This window comes from Bos javanicus, chromosome 13 (genome assembly GCF_032452875.1).
Source record: "Bos javanicus breed banteng chromosome 13, ARS-OSU_banteng_1.0, whole genome shotgun sequence".
In the NCBI taxonomy this organism is placed as follows: Eukaryota; Metazoa; Chordata; class Mammalia; order Artiodactyla; family Bovidae; genus Bos; species Bos javanicus.
Window position 1 is genome coordinate 74302567 of NC_083880.1, and position 20434 is coordinate 74323000.

Below are 20434 nucleotides of genomic sequence, written 5' to 3' on the forward strand. Positions count from 1 at the left end.
TTGTTTTAATCAAGCTGTTATTTTGTAGAAATAACACTTACATGGATCACAATTCAAAAGGTAAAAAACAGGATATATAATGTATGTACCACATCTTCTTTAAAATAAATAGCCAGGCTTCCCTGGTGGCAAAGAATCTGCCTGCCAGTGCAGGAGACCAGGGTTGGATTCCACATGCCTCAGAGCAAATAACATAGCCCAAAGATGGCCTAGATGGCTGGGATGGGGGGAGAGGGAGGTGATATATGAAAAGATATAAACATAAGTAGAGCTGATTTACTCCGTTGTACAGGAGAAACGAACTCAACATTCTAAAGCAATTACGCTCCAAAAAAAGAACAGAATACACAATGAAACATCGTTCACCCTTGACACTTTTCCTCCACCCCCAGCCACTTTGTTGTATTTTTCTTTGAGAATTCCTTTTTGAAAAAAATCTTTGTTACAGTATTGCTTCTATTTTATGATTTGGTTTTCTGGCATCAACATGTGGGATCTTCGTTCCCCAACCAGGGACAGAACCCACACCTTCTGCATTGGAAAGCAAAATCTTAGCCAGCGGAACAGCAGATAAGTCCCTGCTCTGTGTTTTCTGTGGAGACTGTGAATGCTATCAGTTTCTTGTATCTTCTTTCCAAGCTACAGCTCAAGCTCACTCCCTCTATCCCGTACCCTTCTCTTTGTTCCCTCCTCTCTATCCCTTCTTTCTATATGTATTTATTTATTCTCTCCATCTCCTGGCTCCCAGGGCCAGAATTCTGGTAAACTGCCACCCTTCCAGAGTGCAGGGCAGGGGCTCTTCTTGCACTGACCTCCCATCTCCAACAACAGGCTGCCTCGCTGCTGTCTCTAAACCCCACCTCCAGTCTAGAGGCTCTGTACAGTAAAACTGATGCAAAAACAAATGTCTGCTCTTCAGTAAAGTGCAGGTTGGGGTTGGTGGGATAATAGCTATATTTGAGGGAGCCAGAGCTTAAAAGTGAAGTTCTGAAGCCAGACCACAGCCCTGCCTGAGGAACAGCGTAAGCAGAGGTATTGCTCATGTGGGGAATACTTTTTGAGCTCTTACTATATGTTCTGTTCTAGGTGGGGCGGATTTGAGATCAAGGAGGTGTGTGGTGTATGCATGTGTGCATGTATGTGTGTAGGGGGGAAGAACAGTCAATAAATGAATGAAACAAGGCATATATAACATGTTAGGTGGTGGCAAGATGTTAGCAAACTATAAAGATGAGTAAGATGACTAGTGGGTCCAGGGGATGGGGGAGAGAAAGGAGCAGTTGCTTTGCAGAGCGTATTCAGGGAAGGTCTTTCCTAAGACGTCATTCAAGCCATGGGCTGAGTGAAGGACAGGAGCCATGTGAAATCCATGGAAAGAGCTGTCCAGACCGAGGACATTTCTAGTGCTGAGAACCTGAGGTCAGAGTGTGCTCTGGGTGTGCTTGAGGATCATGGCTGGAGTGGTGAGGGGTCAGGAGTACCAGGGGAGATAGTCAGAGAGGTATGTGGGCACAGATTACAGAGGGCCCTGTGGTCACTACAAGGACTTTGCCTCTTATTCTGAGGAATTTAGGAGCCCTGCTGGGGGTTTGAGCAGAAGGACGACTTCATCTTACATTTGAAAAAGATCCTTCTGGCTAGACTGTGGGACTTCCCTGGTGGTCCAGTGGTTAAGAATCCTCCTGCCATGCAAGGGACACATGTTCCATCCCGAGTCTGGGAAGATTGCACATGTCATGGAGCAAGTGAGCCCACATGCCACAACTACAGAGCCCCCACTCTAGAGTCCAGGAACCTTGAAGAAAAGCCCCCTTCAATGAGAGGCCCAGCACAGCCAAAATAGAATTTAAGAATCGACTCTGGGGCGATGTGGAAGCAGAGAGAGCAGTTAGGCGACCCAACAGGACATGGAAGAAATGACTATTTTTTTTGCCTCTTCATCTACTAATATGTATGAGACCTCCAAACTGTCAGCCCTAATGCCTGGGAGCTAGGGCTGTACCAGCCACGGTGGCTCCTATGACCCCTGTGTGGTTCTGCGTGTCCTGTCTGTTGGAGCTTTGGGAAATTAGCTCACGAAATAATCACATTGCAAACACAACAAATATTCCCCTTCCTGCCCCATGACCACGTTTACCCCGTTGATCAAAAGTGAGGGGGTGAGGAAAACAAAAATAGACAGCTGACGACATTGTTAGTCTTCCATTCACAGCTGCAATCTGGTGGGATCTGGTTTCTTTAGCTATTAAAGATGGTACTTGGGGTGAGCTGCAGTGCCCCCTTCAGTCACAGAAAAACATAGCATTTGAAGGTCCTGCCTTCTGGACCTAGAGGTCTCTGTATCCCCTACAGATGGGATATCAACCCCCCAGAAGCCCAGCGCCCAGCCAAACCAAGCCTACTGGGGTGAGCTTATTATATAAAAGATGGAACCCCCTAGAGCTACTGTATCACCCCCCTCATCATTTGCAAGCTTCATATCTTGAACAGCCTTCTGGAGATTTTTCACCAGATGAACGATCCAAACAAAGGCTGTGGTTTATTATGGGCTACGATTAGGTTTAGGGTTATGGTAAGAATCTTGGCACCACCAGGGGAACAGACTATGGAAGGCAGCTGCCCTTTTCAGTCAGTCTGAAAACAACAACCCCTCACTGATGGAAGGCTGGTACACTCTGCAGGCCGAGCTCCAAGTGGCCTGGATGGTGCCCACAGAACCCTCCTTTAACCAACCTCCAGGTAGCAATATACACAGACATGCTGGGTTGAATTTTCTACATTGGTTCACTCATGATCTCTGTTGGTGGGTTGGAGACTCTAGTTTGAAATAGATAAACCTCTCAACATATTAATGTACAAGTTAGGCGTGTTCATGCTTATCTCAGGGTTAGTTCTCCATTGGTCTCGTCTGGTTCAGCTGTGGTATACTTGTAAGGTCACCTTGTTATTTCTACGCTGCTTTTTGTTTGTTTGTTTTGGCCATGCCATGCATTCCCAGACCAGGGGTTGAACCCAGGCCCTCAGCAGTGAAAGCTCAGAATCCTAACCCCCGGACCACCAGGGAATTCTCTAATCTCTTGATCTTATGTATTACGGCTTTATTCTCTAGTTTGGGTTTATTGCTTGAGACAAATAGCACCCAGACATCACATTCTGCATTTCCTTTCCACTTTTATCCTAGTTCAGAGGATAAAAGTCATCCCTAGTGGGTTTCTGTCATTTCTCTGGAGGTCCTTTGATAGTGGGTGGAGGCTTTCACGCTTGAGGTTTTTTCATGATTTTTTCTGGGCTCCCTCCTCACAGCTCTTGATTCTATTGTCTGCAGTTTGAAAAGAGTTTGAAAAATGAGAATTCCCAGCTGTGGGTTGCCTCTTCTTTGATCAGTGTTGCTTCTCCCTCCCTCCTTCATTTCCTTCCTTCTTTCCTTTCTTCCATAATTCAAAGATGACAAGAATCGTAGGACTGACTGCGAGCTTAAAACTTTACCTCTGAAAAATAAATCCCAGGCCCCTCCTTTCCTCCACAGTGTAATTTTTACAAAACGAATCAATAGGTACTTGTAGAGTATTTACTCTGTACACACGTCACCTCTCTTGGCTGGGTGCAGAAATGTGTAACGCAACATCCCAGCTTTCAAGAGCCCACAAAATATAAACATCAGAAGGTAGAAGCAGGCAGGCCCAGAATATCCTTGTATAGTCCGTATGGAGAGGTCAGGGAATTTTATGGGATGGAGAGGTAAGCAAGGACTGGGTTGCTCACACAGTAGAGCTCAACTTTAATGAAAGCGAACAGGTTAAGAATATGGGTTCCAGGGACTTCGCTGGTGGTCCCGTGGTTAAGACTCCATGCTTCCAATGCAGGGGGTGCAGGTTCAATCCCTGGTTGAGGAACTACGATCTGACATGCTGCATGGTTGTAGTAAAAAAAAAAAAAAAAAGAATATGGGCCCTAGAGTCCCACTTCAATTCAAACACCAGCTTTACTCCTTGTCAGTTTGCTGTTTGGATCAAGTCATTTATATTTCTGACTTTCAGCTTCCTTATTTGTAAGATATAGATGTTAATAGAATCTTCCTCTTTGGGCTGTTGGGAATATTAAAGGAGAGCGTATATGTAAAGCACTTAACTTGGTTCCTGGCATATCATAAGTGTTTCATAAGTGGCAATTATGAAAATTTTAATAGACGGTATTCTGTATTGAAAGCTTTTAAAATGCATGTTCTCTGACCCAGAGGGTCCCCTTCTTATAATCTATCCTAACTAAATAGTCAGAAATGCTCACAGTGATTTATTATCCTTGCGAAGTGAAGTGTAGCATTACTTAATTTTCTTAATATTTATTTATGTATTTGGCTGCATCGGATCTTCGTTGCATCATGCAGAATCTTTCATGGCGGTGCGTGGACTCTCTGGCTGTGGCACGTGCTCTCAGTTGCTCGGAGACGTGTGGTCTTAGTTTCCTGACCAGTGAATTCTTAACCACTGGACCACCAGAGAAGTCCATACAGCATTACTTATTATATTGAGAAATTGTAAACTCTCTTAATATTTAATCAAAGAAGTTTGCTTAAATAAATTATCATCCAGCCATACCAAGAAAGCTCTACCCCTTTGAATGGTTCTGTTGAAGAATATTTAACGATATAGGAAAATTTTCACCTGATATTGTTAACTGATAAAAGCAGGTTATAAATCTGTATTAATGTATGCTCCTGAATTGTTCTCTTTCATTCTTCCCAGGAAGTTTTTCTAAGGCTTGTGGAGCTTGTTCATTTGAAAGATTTTCCTCCAGCATATGTGGATTAAGAAATTTAGCAAGATCTCAACACTGCACCAAGAGTGCTGTTTCCAGTGCCTCTGTAGCTCATCTGGCACTCACTGGTCTTCTGGTAGTTTCTTCTTTTTGACAGTTTCTGTGTATCTTTTCATCTAAACAACTTTTAAATCACAACAGTTCTCATCACCCAGACTTGGTGATATAAGGCCTCTTGGATATTTGTACTCATAGGAACCAGGCACTGGGAGTCTTCAACTTTTCACCTGTGAACAAATATCAGAGAAGAACGAGGGAGAGGAAGAAGACTCAAGAACTGAGTCTTTTTTAATTTTATTTTATTATACATTTATTTTTGGCCACATGGATTGCGGGATCTTAGTTCCTGAGCCAGGGATGGCACCTGTGTCCCCTACAGTGGAAGCGTGAAGTCCTAATCTCTGGACCACCAGAAAGTTCCCAAGAACTGAGTCTTTAAGCCGTCACTGCTGTGTGGAAAGAAGGTTCTCCGGTGTTCTTGCCTGGAGAATCCCAGGGACAGGGGAGCCTGGTGGGCTTCCGTCTATGGGGTCGCACAGAGTCGGACACGACTGAAGCGACTTAGCAGCAGCTGTGTGACTCTGGCCAAGCTCCTCCTCCTCGTGGCAGTCAGACTGCTCAGGTGGTCCAGTGATCCTCACTTCCTAGGATTCACGCTCTTGTGTAATCACTGCCTTGATGTGGGCAGGACTTAGTGACCTGTTTCTAAGGAGCAGTGCAGTGTCACTTCCGAGATTAAGTTACAAACAACTGCAACTTCTATCTTGCCAGCACTTGTTCTGGTTTTTCCCACTGCTTGCTCTGATGAAGCCCATTGTCATGTTTGTGAGCTGCCCCCTGGAGAGGCCCAATTGTCAAGGGCTGAAGGTGGCCCCTGGCCAACAGCCTTTGAAGAACTGAGTCCTTCCAATGGCCAGGTGAGTGAGCTTGGAAGTGGATCCTTCCCCAGTTGAACTTCAGATGGCAGAGCAGCCTCAGTCAGTCATTGACACCTAGACTGCATGCTTGTAAAAAAAACTTAAGCTCAGGAGACAGTATTTCAAGTAACCCTGAGAGAACTGCTCCGAGGAGGAGGGGGATGAGTCAGGTTATATAGAAGTTTGCAGCAAAGGGCAGGTAGTCTGAACATCAAAAGTACTTTTGTGAAGTAAAGAAAATCAGATATCCCAAGTTAAAGAATTCAGCACAATTGTATGTATGGGAAGATGCAAGAGTCTGAACTCACAGAATTATTCATTCATTTGCATCTCAGCTATGTGGGACCAGCATCAAGTATTTTTTACATCTTGAATTCCTCAGGGTTTACCGTAGGAAGTGGCTACAGCCTAATGGCTGCTGAATTGCAAGTGTTCCTCTCCTTCTTGGGTGCCCTTAGGGCTCAGGATTTCGCATCTGGAGGGCTGGGATTGCTGAGGATTGTGACAACCTTGTTTACTGATATGGCAGAAAATTTTCCATTTCTCAGTCATTGTGGTGCATGCCTTGTTCCCAGGCATATGGAATCTTCCCCAAACAGGGATGGAACCTATGTCTCCTGCATTGGCAGGTGGATTCTTATCCACTGTTCCCCAGGGAAGTCCTCAGTGAGTTTCCTTAAGATGATTATTTTGCAATCTTTGACAGGCAGGTTGTAGATCTGTGTTTCTTGGGAGCCAGTTACCAGAGCTTTACTAGTTCTTTTGGTTGTGCCATGTTTGATTCTTCATGATTAGTGTGGCCTTGACATGGTATCTCTGCCTTTGAAGGAACAAACACCTCTTCCAGTCTTGACATACTGGTTTTGGCATGTGAGAACTTTCAGTCAGCTCCCCAGGCTGCCAGGATTACCACTAGAATCAGAGTTGTGCTGGATTAGAACTGGTTTTGAGACTGTCACTGGGTCGTCTGCGGTGGGTTTGTGATTTGCATGTTTGATTTCAGAGGCTCAGGTAGGCATGGATTCTGCCCAGTCCTTGGGTGGATGAGACTATCTAGAACCTGGTTCTGTAGGGAGGTTCTGGGAGAGGGGTCTGCTTTAGGGTCCAAGGTCAGGCCCTCATTCAGCGAGCCTATTACCAGGTACAAGGTAGGTGTGGCTCCCACCAGGTCCCTGGGAGGGCTGCTGCGTAGTCACCGGATGAGTCCCTGGGTGGGTGACACTGGTCCTGGACCATGGCTGCCAGGGACTGAAATGGAGCGGCAGGACTTTGTCTAGTTCAACAGCCAAGATTGAAGGTTCTATTCCTGGTTCCAGAGGCACAGTGTTGCCTGCTGGGTCTTTGGCTGGGTTGGACTATTCCCTGACTGTGACTGGAAGGACCGGAGCCAATTCTAGGGCCCTTTCTGTATCTCCCAAGGTACAGATGTGGCTCCTGCCAAGTCTCTGTTCTGGCAAGACTGCTCACAGTCTGTGGCTGGAAAGGGCTGGAACCCAGTCTAGGGCCTTTCAGGATCTCCAGAGTCGCAGATGGGAGTGTCTTCTCTTGGGTCCCTGAGCCAGTGGGCCTGTCTGCAGACCATGCAGAGGACAAGACAGATCCTATTTTAGGGCCCTTTCAGAATCTACACTCTGAGTAAGTTTGGTGGGTTTTCCTCCAGGGGCTTCTAGGCAGGGGCTGTAGGCAGTTCACAGGCTAGTTCAGGGCTCACTAGTTCTCTATGCCTATTATCTGATGCGTGGGGGAGGTTGACTCTGTCTGGGTCCCTCAGCATATGGTGCTGGTGACAGGACCAAGCTAAATGGGACTGTAACCAAGTCCTCGTGGATATGGAGCTGTTTCTGGGTCCTAGTTGGAACTGTGATAGCTGTTTCAGCCACCTGGCTGTGGGCCTGCCTTCTCAAGTGGTTCTCCCAGGTCTAGGGCTGCCCTGGGCTTCACAGTCTCCTTCCAGGATCTAAAAGCTTCCACAAAGGCATTTTTGTCTATGGATGGATGCCAAATAATTATTCAGAAGGAATATGAGAGGGGGACCTCTTGTTCAGCCATCTTTCTGGTGTCACTCGGGATGTTACTTTTCAAAGGTATTAAAAATCATTCTTAATGTTTAACCCTGTGTTATTTTGCAATAATGGAAAATTGGAAGCACACATTTAACCACAGATGATTAGCTAAGTAAATTACAGTGCTTTGTAGGTTAGAATATTATGTAGCCATTAACAGTGATACTGAAGAATATTCACTGGTCTGAAAAAATATTTAAATGTTTATAGTAAAATGCTACATAAAAATCCCAGTAGAAAACACTACGTAATTCATGCACAGAGAGAGAGAGAAATGGGGAGGAGAGAAAGAGAGAAAGTAAAGGCATACACAGAGGAATGTTATTTTAAGATGATAATTGAATGTTGTCCCTGTGCATAAAATTTAATTTAATTTAATCTTTACCCCAAAAATATACTTCCTGTGTATGCCCCAAGTTTTCAAATTCACTTTCCATCCCCCAAAACCTTTATCCTCCAAATCACTAAGCAATAACTAATATTACGTGTGTGTGTGTGTGTGTGTGCGTGTGTATTCGTTGCTCAGTCATGTCCGACTCTTTGCAACCCCATGGACCATAGCCCACCAGGCTCCTCTGTCCATGGGATTCTCCAGGCAAAAATACTGGAGTGGGTTGCCATTTCCTTCTCCAGTACTAAGTGTGAATGACTCTTAATCCCCACAGTATATTAATATTTATATGTATATATTTTTTAAATAAAGTCTTTCGATTTTAAACATTTTGGCAATATTTGTAGAATTTCAGGCACAGAGGTGGGTAGTTTAAAGACACACCAAACTCTCTTGCACTGTTGATGGAAATGTAAATTGATACAGTCATTATGGGAGACAGTATGGAAAGTCCTTTAAAAACTAGGAATAAAACTAACTACCATACAACCTAGCAATCCCACTTCGCAGCATACACCCTGAGGAAACCAAAATTGAAAAAGGCACGTGTACCCTAGTGTTCAGTGCAGCACTATTTACAACAGCTAGGACACGGAAGCAACCTAGACATGCATCAGCAGATGAATGGAGAAGAAGCTGTGGCACACACATCTGTGGAATGTTACTCAGTCATAAAAAGGAAAGCATTTGAGTCCGTTCTAATGAGGCGGATGAACCTAGAGCCTGTTATACAGAGTGAAATAATTCAGAAAGAAGAAGACAAATATTGTATATTAACATGTATATATTACTCCTTGGAAGGAAAGTTATGACCAACCTAGATAGCACATTCAAAAGCAGAGACATTACTTTGCCAACAAAGGTCCATCTAGTCAAGGCTATGGTTTTTCCTGTGGTCATGTATGGATGTGAGAGTTGGACTGTGAAGAAGGCTGAGCACTGAAGAATTGATGCTTTTGAACTGTGGTGTTGGAGAAGACTCTTGAGAGTCCCTTGGACTGCAAGGAGATCCAACCAGTCCATTCTGAAGGAGATCAGTCCTGGGATTTCTTTGGAAGGAATGATGCTAAAGCTGAAACTCCAGTACTTTGGCTACCTCATGTGAAGAGTTGACTCATTGGAAAAGACTCGGATGGTGGGAGGGATTGGGGGCAGGAGGAGAAGGGGACGACAGAGGATGAGATGGCTGGATGGCATCACTGACTCTATGAACGTGAGTCTGAGTGAACTCCGGGAGTTGGTGATGGACAGGGAGGCCTGGCGTGCTGCGACTCATGGGGTCGCAAAGAGTCGGACACGACTGAGCGATTGAACTGAACTGAACTGATTGATGGAATCTAAAAATATGGTACTGATGAATCTGTATGCAGAGCAGCAATGGAGACACAGACAGAAAACAGCCTTATGGACAGGGGTACGGGGGAGGAAGGAGAGAGGGGGATGGATGGAGAGAGTAGCATGGAAACATGTATACCAGATGTAAACTAGATAGCCCATGGGAATTTGCTGTATGACTCAGGAAACTCAAACCGGGGCTCTGTAACAACCTAGAAGAGGGGGAAGGGGTGGGAAGTGGGCAGAAGGTTCAAGAGGGAGGAGACATTTGTATACCTATGGCTGATTCATTTTGATTCACAGCAGAAACCAATGCAATATTGTAAAGCAACTATCCTCTAATTAAAAATAAATAAATTTTTTGAAAATTAAGAACACACTGGGGGGACTTCCCTGGAGGTCCAGTGGCTAAGACTGTGGCTCCCAAGGGGCCTGATTTCTATCCTTAGTTAGAGAACTAAGTCCCACATGCCGAAACTAAAACTTGGTGAAGCCTAATTAATTAATTTTTTTTTTTTTTAAAGAGCATGGCAGAAAGAAGGAGGTGAAGGAATGCACTTCTTATTCACAAAAATAACTTCTACTGCCCTAGAGCAAGCCTGGCTCCAGGGAGGGCTGACTTGTTAGAAAATCAGGTTTCTTGCAGGTTTCTTCACATTCTGTTTTCTTCTCAAAGTTGTTGCCATTGCCATAACAACCTCCAAAATTTAAAGACTCACATTCAGAAGTTTTCCAGTTGTAAAACCAGTGCTGGGTCCATTCTGCACAGGGGCCAGTGTTTATAGGATATTTTCAAAATTTGCGATGCCCATTCTGACTAAAGAGAGAAAGTGATTGAGAGAGGCTCACTTCTTATTTCCATATGCAGAGGCGGGTGGGGGCAGGGAATGACCCTGGCCACAAGCCCCTGGCTGTGTGTAACAGCTGAGTTCTGTTTCTTCCCACTCAACCCACCTAGTCCACCTAGTCGAGATTTTCACTTCTGGGAGTAGCCTGATGTGGTGAAAACCCAAGACTTGAGACTTCCACTCAAGCGGCTGCAAGTCCTAGCCCTGCCACTTACTGTTAATACCATGTGATATTATATCAACGTAGTAAGGCAATGGCACCCCACTCCAGTACTCTTGCCTGGAAAATCCCATGGGCGGAGGAGCCTAGTAGGCTGCAGTCCATGGGGTCGCCAAGAGTTAGACACGACTGAGAGACTTCACTTTCACCTTTCACCTTCATACATTGGAGAAGGAAATAGCAACCCACTCCGGTGTTCTTGCCTGGGGTGGGCTGCGTCTCTGGGGTCACACAGAGTCGGACAAGACTGAAGCAACTTAGCAGCAGCAGCAGCAGTGTCTTCAAATTGCCATCTCTTCATTTGTAAAATTAGGGAGCTGAACTCCACCATCTCTGAGCATCCTTCCAGGTCTGATTTTCTAGGATTTGATGAGAAAGATCTCTCAGGTTTCCACCCCCATCTCACTGTCTTTCTAGAAAAGATATCTGATCATGAGACAAGGACCAACTTGAATCTGAGAGCAGGACTGAACTTGACTCAATCATTTCCTAGCTTGGATAAATCACCTATCTTTTTGACACTCAAATATACAAATATATACTGTAAAATGGGTGTATATGCACATTTTGGGCTTCCCTGGTGACTCAGCAGTAAAGAACCCGCCTGCCAATGCAGGAGACACAAGAGACGTGGGTTCAATCCTTGGGTCGGGAAGATCCCCTGGAGAAGAAAATGGCAACACACTCCAGTATTCTTGTCTGGGAAATCCCATGGACAGAGGAGCCTGGTGGGCTACCTAGACTAGCCAAAGAATCAGACACAACTTAGCAACTAAAATAACAAAATAGGCACATTTTAGACTTACTGAAGGGTGACAGACTGGTTCCAAATAGGAAAAGGAGTTCGTCAAGGCTGTATATTGTCACCCTGTTTATTTAACTTCTATGCAGAGTACATCATGAGAAACGCTGGACTGGAAGAAACACAAGCTGGAATCAAGATTGCCGGGAGAAATATCAATAACCTCAGATATGCAGATGACACCACCCTTATGGCAGAAAGTGAAGAGGAACTCAAAAGCCTCCTGATGAAAGTGAAAGAGGAGAGTGAAAAAGTTGGCTTAAAGCTCAACATTCAGAAAACAAAGATCATGCCATCTGGTCCCATCACTTCATGGGAAATAGATGGGGAAACAGTGGAAACAGTGTCCGACTTTATTTTTCTGGGCTCCAAAATCACTGCAGATGGTGACTGCAGCCATGAAATTAAAAGATGCTTACTCCTTGGAAGGAAAGTTATGACCAACCTAGATAGCATATTCAAAAGCAGAGACATTAACTTTGCCAACAAAGGTGCGTCTAGTCAAGGCTATGGTTTTTCCTGTGGTCATGTATGGATGTGAGAGTTGGACTGTGAAGAAGGCTGAGCACTGAAGAATTGATGCTTTTGAACTGTGGTGTTGGAGAAGACTCTTGAGAGTCCCTTGGACTGCAAGGAGATCCAACAAGTCCATTCTAAAGGAGATCAGCCCTGGGATTTCTTTGGAAAGAATGATGCTAAAGTTGAAACTCCAATACTTTGGCCACCTCATGTGAAGAGTTGACTCATTGGAAAAGACCCTGATGCTGGGAGGGATTTGGGGGCAGGAGGAGAAGGGGACGACAGAGGATGAGATGGCTGGATGGCATCACTGACTCGATGGGCATGAGTCTGAGTGAACTCTGGGAGTTGGTGATGGACAGGAAGGCCTGGCGTGCTGTGATTCATGGGGTCGCAAAGAGTTGGATACGACTGAGCGACTGATCTGATCTGATCTGAAGGGTGACAGATGACCAATGGGAAGCTTGATAAATAGAAAAGCATCAGTAAACCCTGAAGAATGAAAATCGTTCAGTCGTGTCCCACTCTTTGTAACCCCATGGACTATACAGTCCATGGAATTCTCTAGGCCACAGTACTGGAGTGGGTAGCCTTCCCATTCTCCAGGGGATCTTCCCAACCCAGGGATCGAATCCAGGTCTCCCACATTGCAGGCGGATTCTTTACCAACTGAGCTATCAGGGAAGATGCTCTCAATCACTCTTTTCCTTCCTTGACCAAGAAGCCTCTGAAAACAGGGACCTCATAATACTCCTTCTGCAACTACCCACCTAATACACACCTGGCTCTGAGTTCTCAGGAAATATTTGTTAATGGGGTTGTGGTGGTGGGGGGACAACCATGAATCTAAGGCAGTGTTACAAGTTTCTTGTAAAAAAAAAGAAAACATAAAACTCCTTTTATGTTAAAAAAGCATAAATTCCTTTTATGTTCCTTGTAAGTGAACAACTTTATCCTTGCAATTACTCTTCAAGGTAGATATTGGGACTTTCAACTTTACATGAAAAAAGCTAAAAGTCAAAGAGGTGAAGTGTCTTTCCTGATGTCATGCTAGAAAGTGTTGGTCCGAGACTTTCTCTGTGTTGCTGCTCGCCGCCCCCCCTCCCCAACCCCAACACACACACCCATCCTATTCCCAGGCTATTCTTGGAGTTCCCATGTCTATACTAACTTAGCCCTTGGCAGGAGTCGAAGAGCTGGAGAAGTAAGAGAGAGACCCAGATCTGCATGGTTGCCTCCTAGTCAGCAGCCCAGCTTGGGGTTGGCATTTTAGAGAGAAGGGTGACCAAGGAGGAGGAGTCTGATCCCACATCCAAATCATTCATCCCTAACTCCTGCAGTTCAAAAGGCTGGACCACCCTTGGAACAGAGTGTCCATCCAAAGCACAGTTCTGCCTTTCTCCTTTGACTTTACCTGATCTGAATTTATCAAAGGCTGCTTTACTACACTTCATGGTGTAAGCCCCTTAAACAATTAATAAAACAACAGCTACCATTTGTTGAGTGCCTTTACCTTTCCAAGCACCCAATAAAATACTCTTCATTCATTAGCTCCCTTGAATCCACACAAGATCCTGGCAAGGCTTGTTGTTGTTTAGTCACTAAGTCATGTCCAACTCTTTTTGGGACTCCATAGACTATAGCCTACCAAGCACCTTCTGTTCATAGGACTTCCCAGGCAAGAATACTAGAATGTGTTGCCATTTCCTTCTCCAAGGGATCTTCCCTACCCAGAGACTGAACCCTTGCTTCCCTGGTAGCTCAGCTGGTAAAGAATCTGTCTGCAATGCAGGAGACCCCAGGTGGATTCCTGGGTCGGGAAGATCCCCTGCAGAAGGGTTAGGCTACCCACTGCAGTATTCCTGGGCTTCTCTTGTGGCTCAGCTGGTAAAGAATGTGCCTGCAATGCAGGAGATCCCGGTTGGATTCCTGGGTTGGGAAGATCCCGTGGAGAAGGGAACAGCTACCCACTCCAGTATTCTTGCCTGGAGAATTCCATGGACTGTGTAGTCCATGGGGTCACAGAGTCGGACATGACTGAGAGACTTTCACTTTCACTTTCTCCTGCATTGGCAGGCGGATTCTTTACCACTGAGCCATCAGGAAGCCAAAGGATACCTTATGTTCTTGCAAAATCCTATATGCAAATGTTTGTAAGGGGTTTATTCATAATTACCCCAAACTGGAAATGAGAGTGCCAGCTGGATCAGCGTCACACTTGGTCTCTATAGAAACTTGTTACCATCTTTACACAGTAGTGGTAACTCTTCCTTCCTTCTCTTTAAATTCCCTGAAGCCATGATCCTCATTCACTGGCATTGCTTCTCGCAACTATAGTTCACACAGTGACTGGTCAACCGTCTCATCACCTTCGGAGCTTCACTGTATTCCCTTGAAGGCTTCTCAAAAGCCTGCATTTCCGCATATCCAAGAGTGCATCCTCTTTTGCACCTTGGTGGCTCTAGCAGCATTATTCCTGGTATCTCTTTTCTTAGCTCTCTTAGGTGGTCAAATCAGTTCATTAGAAACCAAAATAAGGGCAGAAGGAGGCTCCCAGGAAGTAAACAGACATTCCATTCAAACAAAGGAAAGGCAGGATTGCCTACAGGTTCCCTCGGCTGAGAGCTTTACCACAATGTTCCCTCTTCTAGAGTGAGAATTGGCCTCTAAATTCAGAAAAGCAGTTTGCAGGAATTCCCCGCTAGTCCAGTGGTTAGGACTCCGGGTCTTCTCTGCCATGGGCCCAGTTTCCATCTCGGGTCAGGTCCCACAAGCTACAAAAGAAAAATGTTTTTCAGAAAAGTTTCTGCTTTCCCAGAAAAGCAGTTTTCATCTGGGGAGGGGATAATTCTGGCCTCCCAGGGACAATATCTAGAGATGTTTTTGAGTGACACAACTTAGGGGCGAGGGGCACCTGGTTAAGGCCAAGGATGCTGCTAAACACTCTACAAGACATAGGACAGCCTCAGCATAAAGAATTATCTGCCCTCAAATGTCAAATATTGCTCAGGTTAAGCAACCTGCATAAAAGTTATGGATATAAACACTTCCCGACCAGAGATCTAACCCGGGGCCCCCTTGACAATAAAGGTGCAGAGTCCTAACCACTGGACCTTACATTGGCAGCGTGATATGGATTCCACAAAGTAAATGCAGTGCTTGATGAGCTGTGTTTGTACTTACCAATTGAACAAGCTTTGTAGGTGGGTGTGGGAGGGACTGACCTTTTCAAACCAGGCACTCTATACCCAGTTGCCCTGGGCGATCTCTGGCGATGACTCAGTGACTCGGCCTTTCTTCAGGTAACTGATGACTATAATTCCAGAAGCTGGAGGGCTAGTGCAAGATTTATTAAAAGCTCATTGGAGAAGCTAGCAGGAAGTTCTTTCTAGTTACTAGTACTTATACTCATCAAAGGAGTCTTACTAATCAACTATACTTCAATAAAATAAGAAAATTGATTGATTATTTCTTTTTTTTCAACTTTACATAATTGTATTAGTTTTGCCAAATATCAAAATGAATCCTCACAGGTATACATGTGGCATCATGCATCGAACCTGGACTGGCAACTCTGATGATATAAAAATCTTTATATTAATTTCCTATCATTTCAGGGCTACCTATATAGTTTCAATGATTTCTACAACTATTTTGAATAAATATTTGGTACTGTCTATCTTTAAAAAAAAAAAGTGACCTTTACTAACCCCATGTCAACCATGTATACATGGTTTGTGTGTGTGTGTACACATATATAAAGAATTAATTAAATTACTATTAATTGAGACCTGATGCTTTTGGGTAGTGTAGGGACTTTTGCTGTTGTTTAATTACTAAGTGATGTCTGACTCTTTTGTGAACCCATGGACTGTAGCCTGCCAGGCTCCTCTGTCCTTGGGATTTCCCAGAAAAGAAAGGGATTGTTATATCCTTCTCCCAGGGTATGGATCTTCCTGACCCAGGGATCAAACCTACATCTCCTGCATTGGCAGACAGATTCTTTATACCGCTGAGCCACCAGGGAAGTCCAGTGTAGGGACAGGGGAAGTAAATAAGGGTGGAATATTGGAAAAGTAAAATCTTCCCATTCAGACTAAAACCTCCATGTAAAGTTTATCTTTATCTTTTCTAGAAGGGGGAAGGAGACCAACATCATCTGAGTACCAGCTACACGTCAGGGAATTTTCTGCCTTGACTCTTCTCATTCTCATGAAAAGACCTTGGGACAGATACTATTATCATCCCAAGATAATGAACACAACAGAGAAATGAAGACTTAGAGAGACGACTTGCTTGTACATATAACAAATACGTTTACCACACACGCACACATACCAGGAGATTTTATTTTTGTTTCAACCTTATTTATGTTCAAAATAAATGTCCAGAAGGGGGAAATAAGCTTGATTACTTTAAAAGCAGAGTCAATTTATTTTTTTTATTTTTGATAGTGTTGGGTCTTCATTGCTGTGCAGGCTTTTCTCTAGTTGTGGTGTGGGGGTGTCTCTTGTTGCAGAGCACTGGCTCTCTGGCACACAGGCTCAGCAGTTGTGGTCACAAGCTTAGTTGCTCTGTGGCATGTGGGATCCTTCGGGACCAAGCCAAACTTGTGTCCCCTGCATGAGCAGGTGGATTCCCATCCACTGTGCCACCAGGGAAATCAATTTATGTCTTCAGAAAGACAAGTGAGAATTTTAGCAGGGGATAATTTTTAGCATTCCATGCCAAATGGCTTGCATATGACTAGGGTCTTCAGTGGAGGGAAGAAAATGTCCCTAAAACTCAGGAGGTTGAAATTCTCCCTGAGACACAGTGAGTTCCCACAGCTCCAGCCTGGCCATTTTCCTGGGAGTTGTGACCCTATACAGTTTGCATCTGAGTGGTTGACCCCGTGAAGCAATGCCTGCATTTTGCACTGTTTGTTCTCATACTAGTCCTTTTTCGGTCATGAAATATCTCCAGCATACCAGGGAGTATGCTATGCACCTCACATAAATCATCTTGTGTGACCTTCACAAAAACTCTGTGGCTCAGGTTTTATCATTTTGCGTTTTTCACAGATGAGGAAACCATGACCCACAGACATTGTGAGACATGCCCAAGTTTATTTAGTTCATAATTGATCCGTCTGGGGGGGTAACTTATGTTTCTGTGACCCAAGCCTTTGTTAAACCATTATACTGTGTCATTCTACCACTACTCTGCCAAGGACCTCTGTCCTGCAGAAAGGACATTCCCCTCCATCATTTGCATACCCCAGAGAGACCATCAATTCTCCATGAACTCAATGTCTATCCACTTCAGGGCTTTATTCTTGGGGAAATGAAGTCATGGAGTAGAGGAACTCATAGAGTCATGTTTGGGATGGCAGAGAGATCTTAGAGATCCTGAGTTTAGGATGTACATAGGATTGCGTGTACATCTATTGACCTAATGCTGATAAAATTTGAGTCAGTTATAGTGAGGAGGATGAACCTAGAGTGTGTTATTTGAGTGAAGTAAGTCAGAAAGAGAAAAACAAGTATAGTATATTAATTCATAAATACAGGATCTGGAAAATGGTATTGATGACCTATTTGCAGGGAAGGAATGGAGACGCAGATATAGAGAACAGATTGTGGACACAGTAAGGGAAGGAAAGAGTGGGACGAATGGAGAAAGTCGCATTGACATACATACACTATCGTGCGTAAAACAGATAGCTAATAAGGAGTTGCTGTGTAACAATAAGAGCCCAGCCTGGTGCTCTGTGATGACCTGGAGGGGTGGGATCGGGGGCAGCAGGGAGGAGAGGCAGACTCAAGAGGGAGGCACAACTGTGCAAATCAGTCATAGTTATATGGCTGATTTAATAGCTCAGTAACAGCGGAATATTACTCAGCCATAAAAAGAATGAAATGATGCCTTTTGCCACAACATGGGTGGACCTAGAGATTATCACACTAAGTGACGTAAGTCAGACAGAGAAAGACAAATACCATGACCTGGCTTGTGTGTGGAATCTGAGAAAACCATACAAATGAATTTATCTGCAAAACATAAATAGGCCAACAGACGTAGAAAATAAATGTATGGTTACCAAAGCGGAAAGGGCAGGGAGGGATGAATTAAGAGGTTGGGATCAACATACATTCACTACAATGCACAAAATAGATAACCAACAAGGACCTATTGTATAGCACATGTAACTATACTCAATATGTTGTAATATATTGGGAATATATAACCTGTAAGGGAAAAGAATATAACCTGTAAGGGAATAGAATCTTAAAAAGAATATATGTATTATATACATGTATAATATATATGTAATATATAATAATATTTGTATATATTAATCATTTTGCTGTACACCTGAAAGTAACACAACATTGTAAATCAAACCTAAGTGCATGCTGAGTCACTTCAGTCGTGTCCAGCTCTTTCCAACCCTATGCCTATTGCCCGCCAGGCTCCTCTGTCTGTGGGGGTTCTCCAGGCAAGAATACTGGAGTAGGTTGGCATGCCCTCCTCCAAGGGATTTTCCCAACCCAGGGATCAAAGCTGAGTTTCTTCTATCTCCTGCATTGGCAGATGGGTTCTTTACCACTAGTGCCGCTTGGGAAATCCCGAAGTGTCAGTCACTCAGTCGTGTCCAACTCTTTGAGCCCCCATGGACTGTATACCCACCCAGGCTCCTCCATTCATGGAATTCTCCAGGCAAGAACACTGAAGTGGGTGGCTGTTCCCTTCTCCAGGGGATCTTCCTGACCCAGGGTTCAAACCCAGGTCTCCTGCATTGCAGGCAGATTCTTTACCATCTGAGCCACCAAGGAAACCCAAATAAACTATGGTTCAATTTTTAAAAATATTTAGCTTCATACCATGGTAAGGGCCATCACAGAGAAGTATAGGATGCCTGAAGACTCAGAGAGAGAGGAATCCATATAATGTGGACCAGCTTACATGGATGCTTTGGGATGGAAAGGAGCTCTGCACATTTGAGAAACTGAAATAAGACCAATAAGGCTATAGCTCAGGAAATGAGGGAGAGAGGAGCCTGACTCAACCAGGTTCACCAATGTATTAGCTTTGGGTAGGGGGTTGAGACCCACTCCAGTGTTCTTGCCTGGAGAATCCCAGGGATGGGGGAGCCTGGTGGCTGCCGTCTATGGGGTCACACAGAGTTGGACACGACTGAAGTGACTTAGCAGCAGCAGCAGGGGATTGAGAGGAAGATAGGGAGCTTCTCCAGCCATGAAAAATAAAGTTCACTGAAGCTTAGCCTTCTTCTGATGTCCTCTTTTCACTTGCTCAGTGATCTTGAAAGAACACTGAGTAAGTCCATCTTCATTTTGCTTGATGAATTAATATGCCAAAAGTAGGTGGTAAAGAGAAAAGGGAGGGAAAGTAGTGCAAAAGATAAATATGATGAAACAGGTATGAGATGTTCTCCACTGGACAATACTTATCAGGAATGGCAGATCAAGAAGGAAGGATCTTTAGTCTCAAAATTAATAGCAGAAGGAGTACAGTAGTATAAATATGATGAATTAGAAATGATACGCTCTGCATTTTATGATATTTATCAGGAATTGTGATATTAAATGGAGAAGGTGTTAGGCCAGTAGTTCCAAACTTGTAACATATCAGAACTACCTTGGGACCTTTCTTTTAAGCTTGTTTTTTGTTTGTTTGTTTGTTTTGTTTGGAAAAGTCTAGAATCTCTGAGTTCTCAATGTACTAGTGTTGGTGAGCCACTGCCTTAGGTATGTGGCTTAAAAAAGGAAGAAAAAAAAAATCCTTGACCTACTCAAAGGCAGATAAGGTATTTAAAAGGCATTAAAAATGTTTGTTCATCTTCTTGACAGAGCCTGCTGAAGTTGTGTCTGCGATGTCTTAGAGCAGCTCAGATGTCAGTACTTGTGGATACTGAAGTATACATCCTGTTGATCGAGAGTGAAAACTGCCCTCCAAACGCAAAACCCAGGTCTTGATGACAGTTATAAGGGCTCAATTCTCCCCTCCCAATATGACACTGCATTGGGGTGCAGCTCACATGACAAGAGGCGGAGGTAGAACAAGGGTTTGGAGCCCCAGGCCTCCCTGGAAGGTGTGTGGTCTACAGGGTTTTTCTGGACCTCCTGTTGCTCTGCCAGGCCCACTCTTCCCCCATCACTACCTCTATTGATATCGCTTTGAACCTCACTAGGGGTGGGAAGGATTCGAGCCAAGGCAGTGCCCCAGGTGAGTCTACAGAGGAAGGTCCTTTGTCTTTCCCCAGCGGTGCAGGTGTGGTAATACCAGGGCCCAGAGAGAAGAGCAACTTATTCACTGTCATATAGTTCAAGGGCTGGGGCCAGCATTAGAGACCAGTTCCCTAAGCCCACAGCTCTTTCTACCATTCATGGAAGTGGTCTCGCTTTACCCTGCTATTTTGAAGAGAATATTCTTTCTGATTTCCACTCAAGCCCCAGTTCTTTCATCATATCCATATCCTTGCAACGAGAGAATAAGAGGGTAAATGACTTCAGTGTTACTC